The sequence below is a fragment of the Peromyscus maniculatus genome, chromosome 11 (genome assembly GCF_049852395.1).
Source record: "Peromyscus maniculatus bairdii isolate BWxNUB_F1_BW_parent chromosome 11, HU_Pman_BW_mat_3.1, whole genome shotgun sequence".
Classification (NCBI taxonomy): Eukaryota; Metazoa; Chordata; class Mammalia; order Rodentia; family Cricetidae; genus Peromyscus; species Peromyscus maniculatus.
In genome coordinates, this window is record NC_134862.1 from 55,607,453 (window position 1) to 55,633,369 (window position 25,917).

Consider the following 25,917-nt stretch of genomic DNA (forward strand, 5'->3'; position numbering starts at 1 on the left):
GACCTCTCTGATTCAGCATCAGGAGGGCTCAGGTTACAGGCAGGTGTAAAGATCTGCAGCTTCCCAAACAAATGCTTTACATCGGTAGCACTATTTAATGAGCCGACACCACAATTTAATGTTGCCTCATTGTCATAAAAACTTTTTTCTCTTCCCCAATCATAACACCCTACTCCAATCATCCTCACTCTTAACTTCCATTTTTTCCTCCTATGTACCCCATAACAACCTGGTAAAGCATGATGTCTGATTTAACTGCCTCTTGGCTTCCATAGTTACTAAACTCAGGATGTTTAACAATGATGAACTTCATTACTATTCTGAAAATTTCCTTGGAATAAGCAGCATATATTTTGGTGTATAATCTTTTCATTATTTTTATTCCCTATATGAATATTCCAATGTTTCTCCTCAATTCCAACTGATCTATAATTTCATTTCTCTGAGAAAAGAATAGTAACTCAATCTATAAACATCTCTATGAGATTGTTTGATAAAGTATATTCCACTCAAGCTTATCAGAAACATTCATATCTAAAAGAGCTCAATAACCACAGTCAAACCCTCTGAAGTATAAGGTTTGAGCTTTCAGTCATCATTCTCAAGAGCTTTGCTGAGAGAAACTGATCCTGTGTCTTTCCTGATCACCCATCAATCAACCAACCCTTGCCCTATAAGCCATCTTTATGGTTCCCAAGACAAACTAAGGTAATTGTTGCCTCAGCATGCTGACCTCTCTACATTCCTTCATTGAGGAAACATTTTACATCGACTTTTATATTAAAATTACATTTGTTTTCCCATCCATCATTTCCTAGCAAGGGGCCTTGTCTCTTCTGGCATAATAGGATTATTATCTCACATATTTATTTCAAAGTAATTGTGATATCTGAAACAATGGTGTTATTTATTCTATTATCCTCATTAGATTTAACTTTCATTGGTACAGAAACTTTTCCTCTTATTATTCAATTTCTTTGGTACTGCATGACACATTGCTGACACACAGTAAATTTTTGGCAAGTGAGTGGAAGACAAGGTGAGCACCAATAACAGCGACTAAGCTGTCAAACCACACAGCTTTCTAAGTTTTTTGCATGCATCTCTTCACTTAATTAGCAATATCTCTTGAAACATGAGAACTTATTTCTTCTTTATAACCAGGAAACTGAAGTCTTGATCATTTAATCAATTTGATATTTGTCATATATAACATTAATTTATACTCTGATAACCAGAAAATATTCTAAGCTTTTGAGTTTTCAAACTAAATTCTTGTAAACTAATTTAGTGAGGCAAAGAAAAGGATCATGCATGATACCCTCTTCACTATAAAATTTAATGGGGCTTTTTCTACCAGGACACCTGAGAAAGCAACTGTCGTGACCTTGAGAACTAACAAGATGTTGTAAGAGAGGAGCAGCTGCAGAAGTGTCTAATGGGAATTTATCTCTGCACATGGGTGGTTATGAAAACTTCTCATTACAGCATTAAGTTTAATTTTCCACATAATCAAATGTATTATCTTCTTCTATTATTCTCCTTTAAAATTGAGATTTAACATTATGAATTTAAGTGACTGGCTGGCTACCTGAAAGAAATAGGAAATGGGCCCAAAATATGAGCTGATATGCTTAAAGAGAGATCTTTGTTTCTTTTATCAATGAAACAAAAGAGGTGATGGTGGGGAATATTATAATGAAAATAGATTTATGCAGATAAAGATTTTGGAAGATGAAATTCCTGAATCAGACTGCCACCATGCATCATCCTCTGGTTGGTTGTATGGTTTTAGATTACAAATCAGCATGAATATATTTGGGTGTGAGATACCACATCACCATAGAGAATGGTAAAGAGTGACTTCAGTATCAGATTCAGATTTTCAAAATAAACCACTCCTGGGAGAACTACCTCAATACCCCATAAGACTCTCTTTAATCTGTAGCATGAATCTTAAAAGTTCTTATTAATAAAATCAAACCCGAGCCAGGTATTGGGGTGAACTGGAAGATCAGAGAACCAGAACAAGCCACAGCTATCTCACCTCACCAGATCCTCAGCTGGTCTTGCTTCCTCAGACTGGAGGCCTCTGAGTCCTCATCCAGAATGGGTCTCAACTGAACTGCTGCTCAAAAGCCTGAATGCTTAACCAGGCCAAATGCTTAACCAGCCAAAATGCTTAATCAGGCCAAATGCTTCTAGTTTCTGGTCCTCACGCTTTATATACCTTTCTGCTTTCTACCACCACTCCCTGGGATTAAAGGCTTGCTTTCTGGGATTAAAGGTGTGATGAGTCACCATGCCTGTCTGTATCCTTGAACACATGGATTTCTGCCTCTGGAATGCTAGGATTAAAGGTGTGTGCTACCACTGCCTAACTTCTATGTTTAATATTGTGGCTGTTCTGTCTCTGACCGCAGATAAGTTTATTAGCATGCACAATATTTGGGGGAATATAATACCACATTAATCTCTTCTGAGGACAGCTACTCTAACACTGTCTGAATTACCTCTATGCTGTCATATTGGGGACACACCAGTCAGTTTCTGAGTATATGGGGAAATTACACATATTTAAATCATAACAACTTTGTCTACAAAAATTATGTTAATACAATTTTCAGATGTTTTGACACTTAACAATATGATTTCAGAGAAATGAAAGAAAAAGTTTTTTTAAAGAGTTTCTACAGTGAAAACAATAGCACAACCTCTGCAAACCTTTGAAAAACAACCGAAGCATTTCTAATAGGAAAGCTTGTATCTATCCAAGAGCTCTCGGGTAACTAATTGAATGATGCACTTCAAGATCCTAGAAAAGGGGATCCTGGGGCAGGAATCAATAAAACAGAGACAAAAACAACAATATGCAGAACCAATAGAATAAAAACCTGATTCTTTGACAAGATGAACAACATTGGCAGCCCCACAGCACAAGTAGCCAAATGTAGAGACAAAAGACATAAGGAATAAAATTAGAAATAAAAAGAGAATGGATAGAACAGACTCCTGTAAAATCCAAAATACTACTTGGGAATATTTGAAAACATAAACTTTTAAAAGCTGGAAAATAAAGAAGAAATAGAGAAGCACATAAGCTACCAAAATGACTTCATGTGGTATCACAGTGGCCTGAATAATAGGATTAAATGGCACCTACTATGAGCCATAATAGTTAAGAAGTCAACATTAGCCTTGTCGTGAGTGCATTGCTTGAAACATAAGTCAATATATTTGTGTCGTTCCATATAGAATTTAATGAAGAGCTGATACTTCACTTAGTATGGCAGCTCCCTTGGAAGCAGTTTTCCAAATAGTACCATATTCCTTAGTACCCCTGGCTAAAGATACACAGGCTATATTTTAGTTTCAAACTTAATTACAAATATTAATTCTCAGATCATACATGACACAGTATATATATCATATATGTGTATAAATATAAATCAGAGAAGCTAAGAGAGGTGAATAAAGTCTTTTTGGAAATAAGATAAGTAACAGGGGCTTTCCTCTAACAGGCTTTTCTGCGGTCTCTAAAGGATCACAGTTAAGCTGCATGGGTGAGGTGAAATGGACGACAGAGAAGCAAAGGGCAGAACTGCTTTCGGGTGGATGGGCCAAAATTAGGAAATTTTAGTAGGCTGCATCAGCACCTGAGGCCCAGTCAATCAGAAGCTCTCAGGAACAGATGGGAGCAGTCTCTGTCTGTTGGTTCCTTGGCACACACACTGGGTAGTCATATCACAGGTTGAGGGAACCACGGAGTTTTAGATTCCTACTTCTTTAAGGGATCCAAGTGATTGAACTCTGCCTGTTCCTCAGTCTGTATTTCAGATAAGCTCTTTGGAATAGTTTTATTGATATAATTTGATCTAATTTGAATATTTTCATGTTATTCTCTTCTCTCAACTTGTTCTGATATATATGTATATATAGTTGTACTCCTGGGAATAAGTCATATATCAATCTTCAGTATCAATGATGACAGATAGGTGGTGCCATTCACTTTTCCATCAAGATACAGACTCAGTCATTATTTTCAAAATGAAATAATAATTTGTTGAGCCTTTTTAATGTTGCTTGTCCATATATTTTGTTAGGAATGACCATTTGCTGTTGTATAACTAATTTGGAGGTTATCCCCATGGAAGACTAATTCTCCCCCTCTCTAGTCCTTAATGGCCTATAACTTTTTATTTAGGGGTGGGTCCCATAAGATTTGACCCATCCACTTTGGCATATCAACTGTTGTTGCCATTGTTCAGGTCTTATTTAGGAAGCTATATTGTTGTGATTCAATGACCATGTCTTTACTGTCATGTCTAAAAGACACAATCTCAAAGCAGATTTCCTCATTATTTTTATTGGAATTTTTTTTCTTAAATTTTGCTGCTTGAATTTTAAATTTTCCTTTGATTATCTCCGAGATGCCTAAGAGATGAATGATTCCATCAGTGAGATTTTAATATTAAAAACAAACTTTTTTTGTTTCTTTCCATCTTCAGTTTACACAAAAGCATGGAAAGAAAGGGATGAATTCCTTCAAACTAAGTAGCAATTCTTCTCAGCTTAAACTCTCATAACTCCCAAAGACTTCCACAATTTGCCCAGGGCTAAAGAAAAGATGTATATGGACATCATATTGGACCATTCATAGAAAAAAAAATCATCTGTCAGAAGAAGGAAGACTTGACAGCTGAGAACATGTTAGCTCTTCATTGACATGGGAGTCTTCAAATAAAGATTAATAATTTGGAAGAGATATCTAATGTTTATCACTACAATGAAGTAAATTACAATATTTGAAGTTTAGGTCTTCTAAAAATTTTTTTTGTTTACTTGGAAATGACAAAAGGAAAAATGTCATGTTAAAATAAAGCACTTATGTGGAAATAAATCTGGACAAGATTGAAATACTGAAACTAATGATAAAAGAGTAAAATGGAAATAAAAAGTGATGTAGAGTAAAACTAGCTATGTAAATATTGTACCTAATAACAAGAGGACAATTGAGAGACACTTCAACATCTTTCAGAACTAAGCTATAGAACCAAAGATTATTGAAACAATGGTTAAGGAACAAAGAATCACCTAGGAATTATAGGTGTTTCAAAGGAGTAATTATGATAAAAAACTAAATTCAAACTCAAAGTTGAGAGAAATTTTATTGAACTAAAAATAGTACCAGTTATACAATTTTAAATTAAATTAAAATTTGAAAGAAAGAAAGACAGACTCACAGACAGACAGATAGATAGATTGATCAGTACATAGTTTGTATGGTGGAAGATTCTGTTTTGATATTGTGGTATTGCTCTGTTGTCGGTATTGAATTGAAAAAATGCCTCTCTAAATAATCTTCAATGAAGAAAGAAGGTAATGATGTTTGTGGTACTATAAAAATGTTCTTCCCTCCATTGTAAAATAGAACATGTGACACATATATACAGCACATGTACCTTCTATCAGAACTCAAATCTTTTGTGGTTTTCAGGTATGCATTTTGTAGAACAAACTTCTCACAAGACTGTCAACACTACCACCCTATTTTAACGTGACATTTAGTTAGCTTCATATAAGAGGGCACTGAACATAAAGCTTAGTTTAGAAGATTTAAAAGAGGCAGTCATTCATTGAAGAGAGAAGTCTTCAAGGGCTTTTATTACTTTGACAAGTAAGGCTAAGGGTCTTAACACCCTGGCTTCATGATCTGCTAAGAAAGTCACGATGTAATTGGAGAGAAGAAATTGACAATTGGAGAAGATAACAAGATTGCAAACAACAATCAGGGATCTGCAGGTGCTTGTATGAATTGTGTCTTCCAAATCTTAGTTCACAAAGATACAGCCTTCTTCAGCAGCTCCTTGAAGGTATATATTCACAAAGTACATGAACTTTTCCAACCTTCAGCACTGTGGATCAAGGTGTGGCAAGAAGTAGAGACAAACTTTTTCAAAGAAATAAAGTGGGAACCTATCCCACTGTAAAAGTACTCTGTGGAAAAAACAAAAAACTAAAGAACAAAACAGAAAGACATGAGTAATCCGCTGCAAAATCTTTCAGACACTGACTGTGATCCCACATTTGGAAGACCTGTGAGCTGTCCAAATCCACAGTCAGTAAATGAGACAGACACACCTTTCTTGCACACCTTATATGACCTGACATAAGCATGTACCATTGAGAAATTTTGGATAGGCCAAGTCCAAGTGTTTACTGCTGGTCTCAGGCACAGTCCTTCCTCAGTAACTGCATCAATAGCTTCACTGAGCATTGTTATGACTTATTTCTGTTTTTCATTGTATTGAGTTTGTTGATTTGAATCTAAGACAAGGTTGATACATTTCTGGAATTTTAGCTAATAAAATTTTTGAAAAATGACAGGTTAGGAATGGGCTTAAAATGACTTTGGTGTGGAAGGTAGATTTGATTAGACTTTTGTTTTAAACCAAACTACCCCATTGTTCCTTGTGCCTATGACTGTGTAGCACCCTGCTACATAAAATAGCAGCCTTTAGAACTTTACCTTTTCAAAGTCTCTAGCACACACCTTCTCTTTCTACAATGCTCCCTTGTCCTCCTTACTCCACATTTCTATAGAGGAATGATTCCCAAATGCTTTGCTTGCATTGGCAATAGCTCATTTCTTCGAGGCTTTGGGAAGACCCTTCCTGGCTCAATGCAATCTTATTATAACCTAAAGAAGGAAAGGAGTGTGTCAGAAACTCCCAATAGCTGGATCAAAACCATTAATTTGAAGAAGATCTTGAAAATTTCTGGAGGGCTTTATGGAACAAATGTTTCTAAAAAAGTAATAATAGAGTCTTGAAGAAAAAACAACAACCTTCTAAACTTGAAGTCACTTTCTAGGTATCTTTATAAAGACATGGAGTGCTGCAGACCTAGTTTTGCTTCCCCTATCAACCACATACCTCCCTTCATAGGAAGGTGAATAGAGACATGTCACTCATTCTTTGAACTTGCTGTTAAGAAAACAAACTGGTTTTGTTTTGTGACCAGAACTCTTGTAACTCAAGCATAACTCACTATCTACATAATGATTGAGAAAAATTAACATTTACTCATAAAAGAAGTTGAAAAGTATATTAATGTAAGTTAACTTCTTAAATGTTTAATCATTTTAAACATTATATATTGCTATATAGATTTCACTAAAAAGTGCCAAAAATTTCTTTAAATTTTAGATGATCATCAGTGGTATGTGTATTAAGAGAATATATTTAAGATAATTTTAATCTCACAAGCAATCACAGACTAGTTTGTACAGTGCTAGCTGAATATAGGAATGACACTTTACAAAACATTGTCTTCTCACCTGAACCTTTCTATGCTTGGTTTGCCAACTTTATTTATTTTTTTTGAGACTTTCTTTTATCAAACATTTAAAAAATTAACTGATGTGCATTGATGCTTTTATAAGATATTTTCAAAATAATGACTCAAATCACTCTGCCTCTTTCTCTTCTATTATCATTTTCCTGTTTTTAGCTCACTCTGGAATAATGAAGACAAGGTTGAGAGTATATCCTGACATAGAATCGGTTTGAGAGCAGATGCTGACATAGAATGTACTAACATCAAGTTGATTAGCCATGATGGAGGAGATATAGGCTTTTATTTTCCCCTAGTTGATTCAGCTTTTTGAGTTGCTACTCATGATACATTTGCACTTTTCTATTTAGAATACAACAATATTGACTGCAGTATAATTGTCCATCAACATGATGTCAACTACTATAGAACTCTAACTAGACCTGCTCTTTGTGACCATAGTGTTCAATGCTCCACAGCTGAATTACATCATTTTCCTTTTGGGAACTTTTGATTCCACATTTGGATCTTGACCCACAATGTCCTTCAAATCCATGCTATGATCCACTGCCCATTTTTGGTCTAATTTCCCAAATTTCATCTTTGACCTTGGGATGTCTTTTGTGTGTGTGTGTGTGTGTGTGTGTGTGTGTGTGTGTGTGTGTGTGTGTTGGTAGTGGTGGTTGTGGTGGTGGTGGTGGTGGTAGTGGTTTTTTGAGACAAGGTTTCTCTGTGTAACCCTGGCTGTTTTGGAACTTGTTCTGTAGACCATGGTGTCATCAAATTGAGAGGTCCACTTGCCTCTCACTACCAAGTGCTGGGGTTACAGGTATGTGATGCCACTCTCTAGCTTATTTTCTTAATAATATAAAAAAGATTCTCTTTTAGAACTTAACACTTAGCATACTAATATAGCATGGTGTACAGTATCTGAGATGATCCCAATCTGTCTTCTCCTCCATTGGTGCCCTTATAATAGAAGAAAAGGAAGTCTGGAAAAACTTTGAATAATTATATAAAAAACTGTGTGATACCTTAACTGATGTAGAGGAAAGTGTCAATTTCTTTATCTTAATGCATACTTTGGTGCCCTTTGAAGAAGAAATGTTTTCAACATTCTTTGTAATTATGAAAACACATTAAAAACATCTGTAGAGCAATGCATAGTTTCAAAGCTGTATCATATTCAACTTGTTCATCTCTGAAAAAATATTCTTAGAAATATTGTTGCCTCTACATATGAGAAATGCTAATTTAAGTTTTATAACTTTAGGTCAATGAAATTAATAAGCCAATTTTTGTTGAAAATAGGTGGAGCATTAACTTTCATTGTTTTGGCTTTAACATATGTATGGCTTATTAAATTATGACAAAATATATTTTAGGGAATTAATTCTATCTTGATAGATGTCTAAAACATATTACCTTGCATATTTATAATTTTCTTGCCATGAGAATATGTATATATCTATTTCTGCCCATTCAGTCTCCACAACTGTACTCTTTAACCAATGTCTTTTCATTATATCCTATAATCCTTCCACCAAGGTATGGGAACCATAATTCGACTCTGATTTTATGAGTTTAACAGCTTAAACTTAATATGTATATGAAAACACATTGGATCTGTCTCTCTGATTCTTATGTCTTATTTATTTATTTATTCATTTACTTTGGTGTTTGAAACAGGGTTTTTGTGTGTAGTCCTGGATGTCATGGAACTCTCTGTGTAGACCAGGCTGGTCTTGATCTCAGAGGTCATCCTGCCTTCATCTCCTGGGTACTAAAAAGGAGGTCAGACCACTTTTTGGTTTGTGTGTGTGTGTGTGTGTGTGTGTGTATGTGTGTGTGTGTGTGTGTTGACTTATTTCATATTGCCTACTTCAGGTATAGTCAAGTTATCACAACTGATTGAATTATTTTTGAAAAATTGGATGTAGACTAGCATGATAGCATATCATTTTTAGTATGTGCTTTGCTTTTTACTTAATCTATTGACTGGATACTGTGAACAACTAGCTTGACTATAACTAGCAAATGGGAATGATGCTGTGATGAACACATGTGAATTAAAGTTTTTTTGAACTGCACATTTCAATTCCTTTGGATATATTCCCAGAAATAGAATTAATACATAAATTGGTCCTTCCGTAGTTATTTCTCAGTAGCTTTCTCAGTTTTCTACAATTTCATTGATAATCTTTATTCTCATTAGAATTATACAAAATTATCTTCTAAATGCCCTCACTACTCTGTCCTTTTGGGTACTAGCCATTAACCATTTTTCATAGACATATGGTGAAATTTTATTATGGCTTTAAGTTTCATTTCCCCAATTACTGGTGGTGTATTTTTTTCAGAAGAGACCTGCTTTCTTGTACATTTTTTTGGGCAAATGTCTACCATTTGTGTGGGATCCTGCCTCTCTGGGAACTTAGGTCCCCCAAGAAGGGAGACCTGGAACTGTGGAAAGGAAATTGTGCTGCTCACCAGTTCCCCAGCCTCTCTTTTTTCTGGGAGACATTCAGACACAGCAGGGAGCCAAATTAGGCAAGGACTCATTTATTTAAATACAACAAGCTCCTTTTAAAGCACAAAGAAAACAAGACTTGGGGGGGAATCCCCCACTGGGCCTATAAGCTTAAAGGTACCCAATCACAACTACTCTATAGTATTTACAATGTTGCCTATGAGGAAATCGTGTGCAGACACCATCTTTCTTGACCTGAAGCTCCAATCATATTTTTTTTTTTTGTAAACAACTTGGTTTCCACCCTCTACACTTTTCCTGGGGGGCCAGCTTGACCAGCACCTGGCTCCATAGGCCCTTCCCCCACACACTTTTAAAAGTAAGAATAGTCACTCAGGAGGCAGAAGCAAGTGGATCTATGTGAATTTGAGGCCAGCCTGGTACAGAACAAGTTCCAGGATAGCCAGTACTGTTACACAGTGAAACCATCTTGAAAAACCAAAAAGAAAAAAAAAGTAAGAACAGTTTTCCTGCCTTCATTTATTTGGTGTGCTAATGTTTTGACTGCTAGTTCTTAAGATTTTGAAATTGTATGGTTCGAAAATACTTTTTTTTTTTTTTTTTTTTGCACTGCAGAGGTGATCTCTTAACCATATTTATTTATTTTTCTGCACCAAAGATTGCTAGTTTGATAAAATGCTAGTGGAGCATAAAATACAATTCTAGTTTCATTCTTTAGGCAGGCTATTGGAATGTTGTTTTCGTACCACATGATGATCATTCTGCTCTCGCTTTGTGGTAAGTCAACTGACCACTGATACACAGTTTTACTTCTGGAATCTTTAATTGTTCAATTGATATATATATATATATATATATATATATATATATATATATATATATATATATCAATTGAACAATTGATATATATATATCAATTGTTCAATTGATATATATATATCAATTGACTGTTACACAGCCAGCACCATGATATCTTGATATTGCATCTTTGAAGTATATTTTTGAATAAGAAAACAATTAAAAGAAAAGAAATACACATGAGTAATCTAGCTTTATTTTTATTATAATTTTTGGAGGTGTGGACTATCAATGGTCCCATGACATTAGATTCCACTACTCAGTTGTGCAAAGAGGCCACAGAAGTTCATAAAAGACATACTAAATGTGTACATAAACTTGAGGAATTTCATTATCATTATAATATTAATTATTATAATTTAACAAGTTTTCTATTGATTTATATCTTCAATCATTTCTCAGATTACAATATTTTGAAAATGTTAACTTATATTTAGTTCAATCTAATGCTTTGAGAACAAGAATTTCTTTCTTGAAATAATTGTTAGCATAATAATAAACATATGTTTCTTAAAAATACTTTTTGTGTAAATGTGTGTGGCAGGGTATGTATGTGTTAATGAATAAATTAATATATTTCATATGTGTGGAGGTGCCCATGAAGACCAAGAGAGAATGTCAGGTCCCCTGAAGATGGAATTTCTTCCTACTTCTATAGTTTTATAAATCATGAATTTATAAATTTTTCTACATGTTTAACTCCAAAATGTCTGTATGAAGTGATATTCTTGTTTATAAATAGGATTATTAGAGAGAAGGCAGAGACTGAGCTGAAGGTTATAGGTTTTTTCAAATCCACTCTTCAAGGAAAGTGAAGCTTTAAGATTTGAAATCAGGAAATATAAACACTCCAATTTTGATGTTTTTAGGAATATGTTAGATTTTGACTAAAGATAGATTTTTTTCAATATTGCATATTTTTTATTAGAAACTTTATTTAAGCTGTTCATTTAAATAGCTTAAATCAACAGTTTCTAAAGCAATCTTTAAGAAGAGAAAATTTTGAGATCTTAGAATAGTATCAAGCAATATATTGTAATTACTACATTGTTTCTTTTTCTCAACTACTGAGTTCAAGAAACAATTTTCTTCTGCTTTGTAAATATTTTGTTTAATTCAGGTATTAGTTTAATTAATTTTGCAATTTGAGAAAAATTAAAACAAAAATAAAATGTGGAGGAGGAAGGAAGAAAAAGAGGAAGGGAAAGAGGAAATGTGGGAGAAAGGAAGGATTGAGGAAGGATGACTAAACTAGACAAATTGGGGATGACTATCTAATTTGAGCATAATTTATATGAATACTTTTATGGGAAAATACATCTGTTTTTTTATTACTGAACTATCTATATTAATTAATACTAGCTAAAAACTTAACTAAGTTTGATAATTGAGAAAATGTAATTGAAAACATTCCAGGTGCTTCATTTAGAAATATTAATTTTTATCCTTCTTTTCTGTGATACAAATGTATAGTGACTCTAAATAAATGAAATTGAGTGGTAATATTAAAATAAAAGTATATAAATTAAATACTTCAAGTTTAAATATGTTATCAAATGATAGCAAATATTAGTGAACTGAAATTAAGTTTAGCAGATTTCCTATTCTTTTGCATTTCACTATTCCATTTCTCATAATTAGCTCTTTTTCCATAAAATGGGGAAATATTACCTACTTCTAGGCAAGTTTTAAATATGATTCTAGTTTTAGTAGATGGTACAAATATTTTGTAAACAAAAGATGTGGAAAGTTATTAATGTTTTCTGTGTCTCACAGTCCTGTCTCTGAAGTTTCATGATTGTGCAAACTTGGGTTACATAAAATAAAGCTAAAACAATGTTTCTTGGCTACAGGTTTCAAATGCAATTTTATGTAATTGTACTCAACATAGTTTTGGAAGAAATTTCATGAGCGCTTTTGCCCCATCTTTGAACATAGTTTGTTGTTGTTGTTGTTTTATTGGTTTTTTTTTTAATGCAAAGTAGACTTTTCAGAAAAAAAATTGTACTCTTAGATTTGGAAAATTGGCTATAATTTGATATTTTGGCTTTAACCTTATTGTAAAACTCTAGTTTTGAGAAATAATGTTTGATTTCACTTTTAGGGCAATTACTTAGATATTTTTGGCTAAATGCATGAAGAGGTTGGCCATCATGTGGATGCCTATGAATAAGCTTAATGTGACCTTTGACATAGGTTGCTCCATAGAATTGTTAGCAACACAATATAATATAAAGATGTTGTTTATTTATTTGTTTGTTTGTTTACTTGTGCTGGAAATTAAATACAGGGTCTCTCATATGCAAGGCATGCACTTTTCCATTTATGATTTATTCCCAACTTCCTTTCCTTTTTCAGTAAGAATCTTGGGCTCAGTAAATTGTCCAGGCTAGTGGAATCTCTCTTTAGCTAACACAGGTCATGAAATTATGAGCTTTCAGCCTCAGCTTCTCAAGCAAATGGGATTACAGATGTATGGCAACAAGCCTGGATCATATTAAGACATTTTAAGGTTGCGCAAGAAGATTTTTTTTAATAAAACTATTAAACTGTATAGTTAAGTTAGTATGTGCATTGTATTTGATTGAATGGTGAACAATAACATTTTAAAAACTTCCTGGTTGAAGGTTGTTAGCTCCTAGCTTTCTACTAATAATGTGCTTTGCCATGACCTTTTATTTCTAATTCTCATTTTGTTTCACGGATATGGTCTGATGTATTTATTACATCCTTCAAAGCTGTCATTTACTGTGAAGACACTATATCTTCCAAATATTCTAAGTACATGCTAATCGTCCTACCAACATTTAACTGAATGATGAACTTACAGATGATTATTACAATGAACTCTGATAATTACCTAGAGAAATTATGTATGTGATACACAATTCTCTACATTTTATTAATATCTTGGTTTTAATATTTCCAAGTTCCTAAAATCAATATTTATGAAACCATTTTCGGCAAATTTTACAACCAACACTGCAATCATATCATAAATTTTCTTGATGCTGTATTTAAAGGGTAAGCAACTGAAGGCTTTCATCTTTTGACCTTAAATTGACAAAAAAAAGACCCATTAGATGAAATGAAACAGTGACATATATGTGCTCATGTAAATGCATAAGAAGTGATACTTTGATCTACTGTCACGTTAAATTATCGCATCCATAGGACACTATTTGGGTGAAAAAAGAACAAGTGCTCTTAGAAATAAGTAAGTGGGGAAACTGAAGAATTGACCTGAAATCAACACTGTTTAAGAGAATGATTCTTTCAGAAATTTACATAAACAGAATATTGGATTTTAAAGGCATGGGAAATGGAAAAGTACATGAAATCTAACGTGTTCAATTCAGAAGGCTGTAAATGAAATAGTTGCTTCCAAAGATTTAAAAAATATAATTATATTAAAAGTTATGAAGTTATATAATGAGGATGGATGTGATGTGGAGTAGATTTTGTGATAGGAGAGGTCCCAGAAATGGGCCAAGCATATCAACCACCAAGGCAGTACATTGGTGTGAAGTATGGTTTTATAGAAATAAAAACCTTGTTTTTAAAAATATTGTGCAAGTTTCATAAATATTGAGGTTTCAATTAACTGAGTCTTCAGAATTCAACTTCTTTATTCAAATAAATCAACAAAATTGAAAATTACTGCCAAAGACTGTTTTTATCATAAAACAATATTTGATTCTGTGTAAGATAATAGTTTAGAAAAACTACAGTCTAAACTACACTAATATCTTGCATTTGAGTAATTTATAATTTTATTTTATAAGAAGTTATACAACTTTAATGAAAATCAAGTTTTGTTCTTTGACATGGTTACTCATCTAAGACCATGTTAAAATGAAACACTCAACTAACTCCCATGAAATGTAGAATTGTCTCAGGACAGGGATGCTTCAGCAAGACTAGCAGAATTTGAATTGTTCTTATTAATTGTGGTCTTTGTTTTCATAGAAATAATATTTTTCCAACATCATGCCTCAAGTTTTCAGAGCACAAAATGAAATTATTAAAAACCACAACAGAGTTCAGTTGAATTAATTAAAATATATTATGCATGCATTGATAGGTAAATATTATAATTTAAGGAAAACCTCTTCATGGACAATTAAGCAAGAAGCAGACCATGCAGTAACACTTACCACTAAAAACTGAAATGGAACTGAATATTTGAAGAGGAAAAAAGTAAGTTTGAATAAAATGTTGAGCTGTACATTTTTACTAGTTTTCACTAATACATAAAATAGATAAATACATATATGACTTGTATTTTTAGTATTTTGTGTTTATATTTTTGGTGAGTATACTTGGTAATATCAAAACCAAAATTAAAGATTTTAAATCGATAATTTGGAAGGCATTAATGTGATTATATTGCATTTTTTGTATTCAGTTAATGGATATTTAAAAGAATATATCTCAAAGAAAAATATTTAGTCTCATTTCTTAAAGTAAACTGTCACATTTGTTATGTTTTATTTAATTATCTCATATCAAACTACATTATCTCAAAGGCATATTGTAAGGAAAAGGGGCTGGCTAAAGAAACCCACCATGACTCTACAGCCCAGAACTAGAGAAAGATGGCTCAGATATGGCCAGTGAAAGAAACACAGTTTGGCTCAGTCAGATCAGAGCCATCTCTGCCCCTGGTCAAATGACTTGTGAAATCAACCAGTCACAGAGCAGGACAGTAGAACCCTGGGCCCCAAGTCAACACCTGGTTTACTCCACACCCAAGACATCCTATGTAAACTGCCCTGCCTGGTTAGTCAGAAAAGGCTGTTCTCTCCACCCTGGTAGAAGCAGCTACTCTTCTGGACTCCTCCTTCCCAAATAAATCTCTTTCTCAAAAAGAGTATTGGGCATGAAGATCTTCATTCACTGGCATAGAGGCATAGAGAAGATCCTTGCTGAGATGTCCCTCAGTGGACAAAGCAAGGGAGAGCTGAAAGAGCAGAGCAAGGAGGAGCTGAACAGAAGATCGTTGCTGAGACATCCCTCAGTGGACAGAGCAAGAAAGAGCTGAAAAGGTAATACTTTCTCTGGAGCCAGAGGGGATTACTACATTTCTGCAGGGTTTTCCCCTTTTTGCAGAGCAAAGCAAAAGAAGCAACTTCTTAGGCCAGAGAAGCAGAGCTCTGTTAGGAAGCCCCATTAAGTGGGGACTGAGCAAAGCCTAGCTGTAGAGGAGCAGGATTGCTATATTCTGCTGGGAGAACATCCCCCATCCTACTGGGTATAACCGGACTTTCCCAAACAGTCAGGATACCCTTCCCTACTGAAGGAGTTCCAGGCATGACTCTACCTTGCAGTCAGAAAAACTTCCCTTCCAAGGTGTTCAGGGATACCTCACCCTCCAGGATTGAACGGTCCCTTTCCAGCTCCAGCCCTCAGAGCCACGCTAAACAGCTCCAAGTGTCCAGTACACCTCCTGGGTAGAGCTGTTCTGAGCAGCTCAAGGTGTCTGGGATGCCTCATCCTCCAGGACTAAATTGTCTCCTTTTAGCTCCAGTTGTCAAAGCTGTGCTAAACAGCATCAGGTGTCCAGGAGTCCTCCAGGGCAGAGCTGCCCTGAGCAGCTCCAGGTGACCAGGATACCTTGCCCTCCAAGGTTGGGCTGCCTCTTTGCAGTTCCAGCCACCAAAGCTGTCCTAAGCAGCTCAAGGTGCCCTGACTCCCGGGTAGTCAGGACACCTCTCTCCAGAGTTGCAAAACTCACATTTTGGTGCCAAAACCTGGGACCAAACCCATAGAGTTGCAACAAATTTACTTACACATATTACATGATATACCAAAGAATTTCAAACTATGAATCACGAAAGTTGAAAATTAAACAAGAAAAAAGTTCTCTTTTTGGAGCTGGCATTTATTTTTTCTAGACATAATCTTAGTCATATGTGGTTTAAAGTATTTTAATCAGACTTCGTGTGGACTGACTGATTAAAATTGAATTTATACATTTATTCCTGTACATGAATACAGTTAATCAGGACAACTATTATTTTTTAGACATGTCTGGGTTTATATTTTTTATATCTGTAATTATAGCTAATATTTCAAATAAAAACCTTTTACAAGCGTTCAGGATAAAAATGGCATGAGATTGCAAAGTGAAGTTCATTAAATTACACCTAAACTTTCATATCATTTAGATTTCTTCTTGGAAACTGGACATTCACAATGCCAATTCAAAAAAACTATCAGAACTGGATATTTATTTACTCTGAGAAGCAAAACTACAATATTTAAATTTTGAAATAATTACTCAGAATGGAAATAATCCAAGTGCATAATATTATATTTAGATTAATTTACTTTCCAATACTGCTTTGACAAGAAGTACATGTGGCAAAATGACAAATCTATGGTTTAACACATCACAGCCATAGACTTGAGGATCATTTAGGTTCTTGATTTAACAACAAAATGGTTAGATATCATTTTACTTATCCTTTAAATGAGACATGTCTACTCAGTCTCATTTTTTTACATAATTACAAAATCTAGATACTATGTTGAAAATCTACTACAGAATGACTAGGCTTGATATTTCTATCTTTTAGTACTTCTATTTGTAAATATTTATCAATAATTACTATATAATAAATAGTTAAGTGGCAATATATATTGTAGTGAAAACATATTTCATTTAGGTCAATTTAGATATAGTAAATTAGTCTCTAATGTTATAAGTATTAGTTTTAGTTGATAATAGAAACAATGACATTATTATTATTATTAAACTTTTGTTTATTTGTTTCTCCTCTTTTCTTTCCTCCTATTCCCTACCCACACCTCCTTTCTATCCCTTCCCCATCCATTCCTCAGAAAGGGTAAGGTCTCCCATGGGAATCGACAAAGCATGGCATATCAAGTTGAGCCAGGACTAAGTTCCTCCCCGCTGCCTCAAAGCTGAGTAGGGCATCCCACCATAGAGAATAGGTTCCAAAAAGCCAGTTCATGTGCTAGGGATAGATCCTGGTCCCACTGCTAGGGTCCCCACACACAGACCAAGTTACACAACTGTCACCCACATGCAGATGGCCTATGTCAGTCTTATGCAGGCTCTGTAGCTGTTGGTCTAGAGTCTGTGAGATCTCACGACTTTGGGTCAGCTATCTCTGTGTGTTTTCCCATCATGATCTTGACTGTCCTTGCTTATATAATCCTTTTTCCTTCTCTTCAACTGGACTCCCTGAGCTTGGCCCAATCTGTGGCTGTGGATCATTATATCTGCTTTCATCAGATACTGGGTAAAAGTTCTATGATGACAATTAGGGTAGCCACCAATCTGATTATAGGGGACGGTCCCTTCAGGCACTCTTTCCACTGTTTTTAGAAGTCTTAGCTGGGGACATCCTTGTGAATTCCTGGAACTTTCCCTGGTACCAAATTTCTCCCGAACCCCATAATGGCCCCCACTATCAAGACACCTCTTTCCTTGCTTTGCATCTTAGTACCTTCCCCAACTTGACCATTTTGATCCCTCATGTTCCCATCTCCTCCCTTTTATCCCCCAGTTTACTCAGGATATCTTAGCTCTTTCCCCCTCCCAGGGCTATCTATGTGTCCCTCTTAGGGTCCTCTTTGTTACCTAGTTTCTCTAGGGCTGTGGATCGTAGCCTGGTTATCCTTTGCTTTACATCTGCTGTCTACTTATGAGTGAGTACATACCATATTTGCCTTTCTGGGTCTGGGTTACCTCACTCAGGATGATTTTTTTCTAGTTCCATCCATTAGTCTGCAAGTTTCATGATGTCATTTTTTTTACAGCTGAATATTTACAATACTCCATTGTGTAAATGTACCACATTTTCTTATCCATTCTTCGGTTGAGGGGCATCTAGTTTTTTTTTTTTCCAGGTTCTGACTATTATGGATAATTCTGCCATGAGCATAGTTGACCAAGTGTTCTTTTGGTGTGATTTAGTATCCTTTGGGTATATGCCCAATAGTGGTATCCCTGGGTCTTGAGGTAGAATGATTCCCAATTTTCTGAGAAGTCACCATACTGATTTCCAAAGTATTTGTTCAAGTTTGCATTCCCACCAGCAGTGGAGGAGTGTCCCTCTTACTCCACATCCTCTCCAACATAAGCTGTCATCAGTGTTTTTGACCTTAGCCACTCTGACAGGTGCAAGATGGCATCTCAGAATTGTTTTATTTGTACTTGCCTGATGACTAAAGATGTTGAACAATTCCTTAAATGTCTTTCAGCCCTTGTAGATTCTTCTGTTGAGAATTCTCTGTCTAGATCTGTACCCCATATTTAATTTGATTATTTTTTTATGTCTGGCTTCTTGAGTTCTTTATATATTTTGGAGATCAGCCCTCTGTTAGATGTGGGGTTGGTAAAGTTCCTTTTTCCTTCTGTAGGGTGCCATTTTGTCTTATTGACAAAGTCCTTTGCCTTACAGAAACTTTTCATTTTCAGAAGGTCCCATTTATTAATAGTTGAACTCAGTATCTCTGCTACTGGTATTATATCCAGGAAGTAGTCTTCTATGCCAATACACTCAGTGCTACTCTGTACTTATTATTCTACCAGGTTCAGTGTAACTGGACTCCTAACAGTGGGATCAGGGGCTGTCTCTGATTCCTTTTCTGGCTTTTGGGACCCTACTCTGAATACTGGGTCACCTTGCCCAGACTTAACACATGGGGGGATGCTTAGTCTTCCTGCAACTTGATGTGCCATTTTTGTTGTTGTTGATATACATGGTAGACCTGCCCTTTCCTAAGCAAAAATGGAGAAAGAGTGGATTGGGGATTGGGATCAGAAGGGGGATGGGAGGACTTGAAGGAAGGGAAAGAGGAGAAACTGGCCAGGATGTTTAAAAAAAAAAAAAAAAAAAAGCAGGTCAATAAAAAAAAAAGTGCCTGGGTCACCTCAGATTACCATTTATTTTGTTGTGTTTAAAGCAAAGTGCACACAAAGATTACAAGAATAGGGTGAAATTCAAAGAAAAAATGACTCTAATTTGAAGTCTTATCAACAAAATCTAAAGTCTCTGACAAATAAGGACTCCAATGAGCTGTTTATAAATACTTTAGATTAGATACTGTTATACAGAAAGTCTTGTTTGAAATCCTCAAAAAAAAAAAAAGATGTTTCTGTTATTTCTCAAATAGTACTTGTCATGATTTAAAGTTTCTGTTCTTTTTTTTAAATTTTGTATCATAATGGACTTTTATCCATCTATTCCTTGACCATTCTCCACAGTTCTCTTTGTAATTATTATGTTTTTGGCCATTGCTCTCTTAGTAGAAATTGACCTTGATTTGAAGTTGTTCATTCCACTGCTGCCGAGTAATGATGAAGAGAGTGACATAAGATTCCCCTAGTGACTGGAAGGGAGTGAACCTGGTTCCCAAAGCAGGAAATCGACCTTCAGAAAGGAAGGAAATCCACTGGAGGCAGAGGAAAACTAGCTTGCATCTTGGCTTCTAGTTCCTTAGGGACCCCTTCAGTTCCCAAACAAGTCATCAAATGGGGCTTCAAAGAAGAGGACAGAAAATGGGTCCCTTACACTAATAAAAATTCCCTGAACATATTGTCTGTATTCTGCAATATGGCACCAAACTCAAAGGGACTGTCAAAACTACTCCAGCTTCACCACCACCACCACCACCACATAATCCTTTTCCCCCCTGGATTTGTCATAGTTAAGCCACTTTTAGCATCTGATAACATCTAGTATGCCTCAGCTACTTGTTGGAATCTCTGCTCTGCTTCTTCTTTATTTCCAGCATACTTGTGTGGGCGCCATTTAAAGTGTTTGTTTTGCAAATGCCTTTTTAATATCCTCAGGTCCAGCAGGTCTGTGCACTCCCAGAACTTGATAGGAAACCACCATGGTTCTTTTCTTTTCTTTCTTCCTTCTTCTTTAATTTGTTTAAATTTAAAAAAAAAAAAAAAACTTATTCTTCTCTCATACATTGCATCCTGACTGAAGTAGCCCCCTCCCTCCATTCCTCCCATTCTCTTTCCCCACCTTCCCTCTTCCCCCAGATCACCCTCCTCTGTTTCATCTCTCCACCCCTCAAAAGAAAGAGCAAGCCTTCCTGGGATATCTACAGGACATGCCCTAACCACATACATTAAGACTGGGCAAACCCTTATATCAGCAACCCAGTAGAAGGAAAAGGGTCCATGGGAGCAATGCTTTTAATCCCCACATTTAGAGGCAGAGGCAGACAGATCTCTGGGAGTTTGAGGCCAGCCTACTCTACAGATACAGTTCCAGGACAGAGAAGACTAAAAAGAGAAATCTTTTCTCCAAACAAACAAATAAATTTCACCATTTTTTATCAGACAGTTGGAACATCCAAGGACACAGTGGCTGATGGGGGAGGGGAGTCCAGCAGCAGATCTCCTCGAAGTTCTGGCACAGCTTACCTTGTGGTGGTGGTGGAATCTCACATTTATCTAATTTTTAAAATTATGTATAGGTTTGTCTCTGTTTGCAGCTGTGCACAGATATTCAAGTTCCTTTGGATACCAAGAGAGGGTACCTGATCCCCTAGAGTAGCAGTCACATGTGATTGTGAGCATTCTGACATGTATGCTGGGAAACAGATTTAATTTCTCTGGAACAGTATGCACTCTTAACCACTGAGCCATCTCTTCAGCTCCATAATTAGGATGCTTATAATAGTATGATTCGTAGCCCATTATAGCATACAACGATAACACTCTATAAGACAAACATTTTGAGATTGAATAATGTCTTGATTACTTTCCTTTTTCTTTTTCTGCTGTTGTTTTTGTTTGTTTGTTTTTCGAGACAGGGTTTCTCTGTGTAGTTTTGCACCTTTCCTGGAACTCACTCTGTAACCCAGGTTGGCCTCGAACTCACAGAGAACCACCTGCCTCTGCCTCCCTAGTCCTGGGATTAAAGGCATGCACCACCACCACCTGGCCTTGATTACTTTTCTATTGCTGTGATAAAACACCAGTGAACAAAGCAACTTATAGAAGAAAGAGTTTATTGGAGACTTACAGTTTCAGAGGGATACAGTCCATGACTATCATGGCAGGTAACAGGATAGTAAGCAGCAAGTAATATCCTTAGAGCAGTATCTTAGAGCTCACAGCTGATATGAAAGCACTAGGCAGATAGAGCTAACTGGGAATGTTGTGGGCTTTTGAAGCCTCAAATTCTGCCTTCAGTGATACATCGCCAATGAGGTCACGTCTCCCAATCCTTTCCAAAGAGTTACACCAACTGGGGTAACTAGGTAACAGTTACCTAGCATTCAAATATATGAGCCTAGAAGGCCATTCTCATTTAAACTACCAAAGGTGTATTATAGAAAATGAAAAAAAATGTTTGAGATTGATGATTATTGATGATTATTTTATCTTGTTTAGCCAGTTTCCTTTTATAATCAATTATGAGCCATGTGTTTATACGTATACCTGTGTCTACATAGGCATCTGGTTAGGTTCTATCTTGCTGAAAGAGGAGTGGTGATCAAGGTATAACATACAATGTTTTTCTTATTTCATAAATGGGAATGGCAATGCAAATAAAAGAGTCCAAAAGCCAGGAGTGTATACCATCATTTTACTATGCACCAGTTGTAGAATCAAGGGTTAAGATTCTTGCACATCTTTTCAAGAAATAGCAATATTTACTTTTTGTTTTTTATGATAAGTTCAAAACAAAAAAGGTATCACAAGTAGCAAAGACAGATGAGGAAAACTGAAAATTCTCAAAAAAAAATAAAAGTCTGACAGGGAAAGGAACAAGATCTATATTTTTACATATGTATAATAGATTGTAAATTGCCTTGGAATGTAAAAGTATTATTTTCTGATTGATTACTTTTGCTTCTGGGATTTCAGTTGATTTTTATAATTTTGAATAAAAAATGAAAGAAATTTCAATGGTGTTTCTTTTTCATTAAAGAATAATTGCTGACTTCTTTGTAGTCATTTTTTTTTATCAATTTACTCATGCAAAAAAAGAAGTTAACTTTGCTTTTTGGTGTTTTGTTGCTGTGTGTGTGCATGTGTGTATCTCTCTCTCTCTCTCTCTCTCTCTCTCTCTCTGTGTGTGTGTGTGTGTGTGTGTGTGTGTGTGTGAGAGAGAGAGAGAGAGAGAGAGAGAGAGAGAGAGAGAGAGAGAGAGAGAGAGAGAGAGAGAGAGAGAGTCTAGGGAGAGATCCTGGGCATAATCTAGTAGCAAAATTACTATTAATAAGGTGAAAGGCAAAGTGAACTATAATGAGGAAAATAAAGATGAGAGAAGAACAATATGTGACTAAATGAGAAAGTCAATTACGTGTCTGCCTTTGAGTTTGCAAGTTCTCATTTGTATTATGAAGAGGTTACAAACTAAAAATGGAACTAGAGCAAAGGAAATGCATTTTCCCTTGGTGTAACAGTTATAAGGTAATGAGAAGCAATAAATGTGAAGAATAACAGTAAATGAATATAGAACTAAATGTAACCCAGCCAGTATGTGTTTGTTCCTGTGTGTTTACTATTCTTTAAGAGTGACCTTATGATGAAGACCCTGTTCACAATATCTATGAAATTTCATTATGCGTTCGTCTCAGAGGAAGAAGGAACTGACACTGGAGTCTTCCTGCTTTGATGAGCAATGCAAATACTATTTCATTTAATTTCTAGAGTAACACAGGTTATCAAAATTGCCCTTATTTTACTCATAACAATTGAAATACAAGTGACTATTACAGCTCACATGAAGAACATCCATATCATTTTAAGATTACTAACTGCTAGAAAAAAATTAAACCAGTCTTAAAATTTCATACTTATATTACTTCCAAATACATTTATGAGTCAATATTGAAATTGATATTCTACTTAAATAATTTATTTTTGCCATTTTCATGAAAATGATAAAACATAAAGCTATATTTCAACTGAAGTTGAAATTATTTGATATTAAATCATCTATTATGAATATGTTATGACATAAACTATGTCTAAATTTTAAAAAATTATACTGTATGCTATATTTGCCCCAGGTTATGATATAAGATCTTAAATATAATGTAATATACCACAATACTGTGTGTATGACCCATATTTATATTACTTGTCTAATTTTAATAGAGTTCAGTACTATTTATCTGTAAAAAAAGTAACAAAAACTTGGTTTACAAATTTTTAGGATAAGTACTTTTCTATATATGAATTAATTTCAGTTACATAAAGTATGTTTGTACAATACAAGGTAGTTTATTCATAGTTATTTCATATTCATATTTATTCTACTTATTTAAACAGACATTATACTTTCTCAACAAATTTTTCTTCTATAATTCTATTTTTTACATTTAAACATCAAAATACATAAATTAATCATGGACAAGATGTGATCATTTATTTTACTTTAACCAGGAACAGTTCTCTCAAGTTACATTTATTGTCTCTCTTGATTGAAGCATTTACCATTGATTTCATTTAATTCTACATTGTCTTCTTCACCATGGATCTCTAATCAACAGGTCATAATGTTTGAAGGGGATGTTTGCATGTGGATATATAATAGAACATAGATGTGTGGTAGAAGAAATCATTTATGTTTTGATACATACACTTTATTATGCTTACACAAAAATTAAATAACTTCACATTGTATTTCTCAAAAAGTATCCCCATTGTTCATTGATGCATGACTGTTATTATACTTGAAGATGACTTAATAGTACATAATAAGATTAACTAAAATAATGCAAGAATTAATAAATTTAGCAGAATGTAACATTACCATGCTAAGTGTGAGTATTCACGTATGAAATCATTTAATGTGTATAAAAACTCCATGTAAAAGAATAAAAATTAACTCCAGAGTGAACTTTAAAATAAATGCTCAAATCCTTTCTGAGAAAAAGGAAAACAGAAACAATCATCAAACTCCCTTTGAAGTCATGAAAAGACTTGAATAAATACAAAACAATAGCGTGATTTTGCATAGGAAACACTAAATTCATCATAATATCTGTACTAGTACCAATTCATTATTGCGGCATAAAAATGACCAAGAGAAACAACTGAATTCAATTCAGTCACTGTCTTTTGCTCCACTGATTCCAGGCCTACTTATGAGTTAAAGAATCAGGGTAGTGGGAGCATCATGCTGAAGCTCCTCAGTTCTTGGTAGCAAGAAGAAGAGTATAGAAGGAACTGGAGGTCTTGGCTAATCTTCCAAGGTTTATCCCATTCACTTCAGCTGGCACTTACTTTCTAAAGTTTTCAACTATCACCATATTAGAGCCATTAAATGATGACCAAACATATAACACATGACCTGAGAAGGACATTTCATATTCAAACAATACAATTTGTTGACAATTATTTAATAGACAAAAGTAATGTAATCCTTGTGATGTGATTGGTAGATTTAGAAAGATGAATCCTAAAATTTAAGAAAAGTAAATTTATCTATGAAGGCTGTAAATAGAATGCCTTAGTGGATAGAACCCCATTATATAAATGTATATGATATATAAATACATGAAATAAAATTTAAAAAGCTGTCAAATTACTCTAAAATCTGGAGATAGGTAAAAGTTCTTCAACTGTTATAAGTTCAGATACATATTATGATAATATGAGTATATGTGATGATGCATAAAATCAAAGCAATATATGCAAAGTATAGGACAAAGACACAGCTAGAAAACATATACTTTAGTATATATTAAAGACCTTTACTCAAGACCTACTATTGTAGCTAGAGTTTTCCTGCCTTGCCCACAGTCAGGACAAATCTTTGTCATCCACCAGTCCTACAGCCACTCAGACCCAACGAAGTAAACACAGAGACTTATATTGCTTACAAACTGTATGGCCGTGGCAGGCTTCTTGCTAACTGTTCTTATAGCTTAAATTAATCCATTTCCGTAAATCTATACCTTGCCACATGGCTCGTGGCTTTCCGGCATCTCCACATGCTGCTTGTCATGGTGGTGGCTGGCAGTGACTTCTTCTGCCTTCCTGTTCTTTTCTTTTCTTTTCTTTTCTTTTTTTTTGCCTCTGTGTTAGTCCCACCTATACTTCCTGCCTGGCCACTGGCCAATCAGTGTTTTATTTATTGACCAATCAGAGTAATTTGACAAGCAGACCATCCCACAGCATACTATACAAAGAAGTTTTGCATAAAGGAGGAAATGAGAAAAATTTGTGTAAGTATTGGCAGAAGATGGAAATAAACAATTCAATAAGTAGAAGACAA

General features: G+C 34.9%; 1 pseudogene; it reads right to left on the reverse strand.

Moving 5' to 3' along the window:
- Window positions 1–19,893: 19,893 nt before the first annotated feature.
- Window positions 19,894–20,559, reverse strand: LOC121821206 (dnaJ homolog subfamily B member 6 pseudogene; annotated as a pseudogene).
- Between the last annotated feature and the right edge of the window lie 5,358 nt (window positions 20,560–25,917).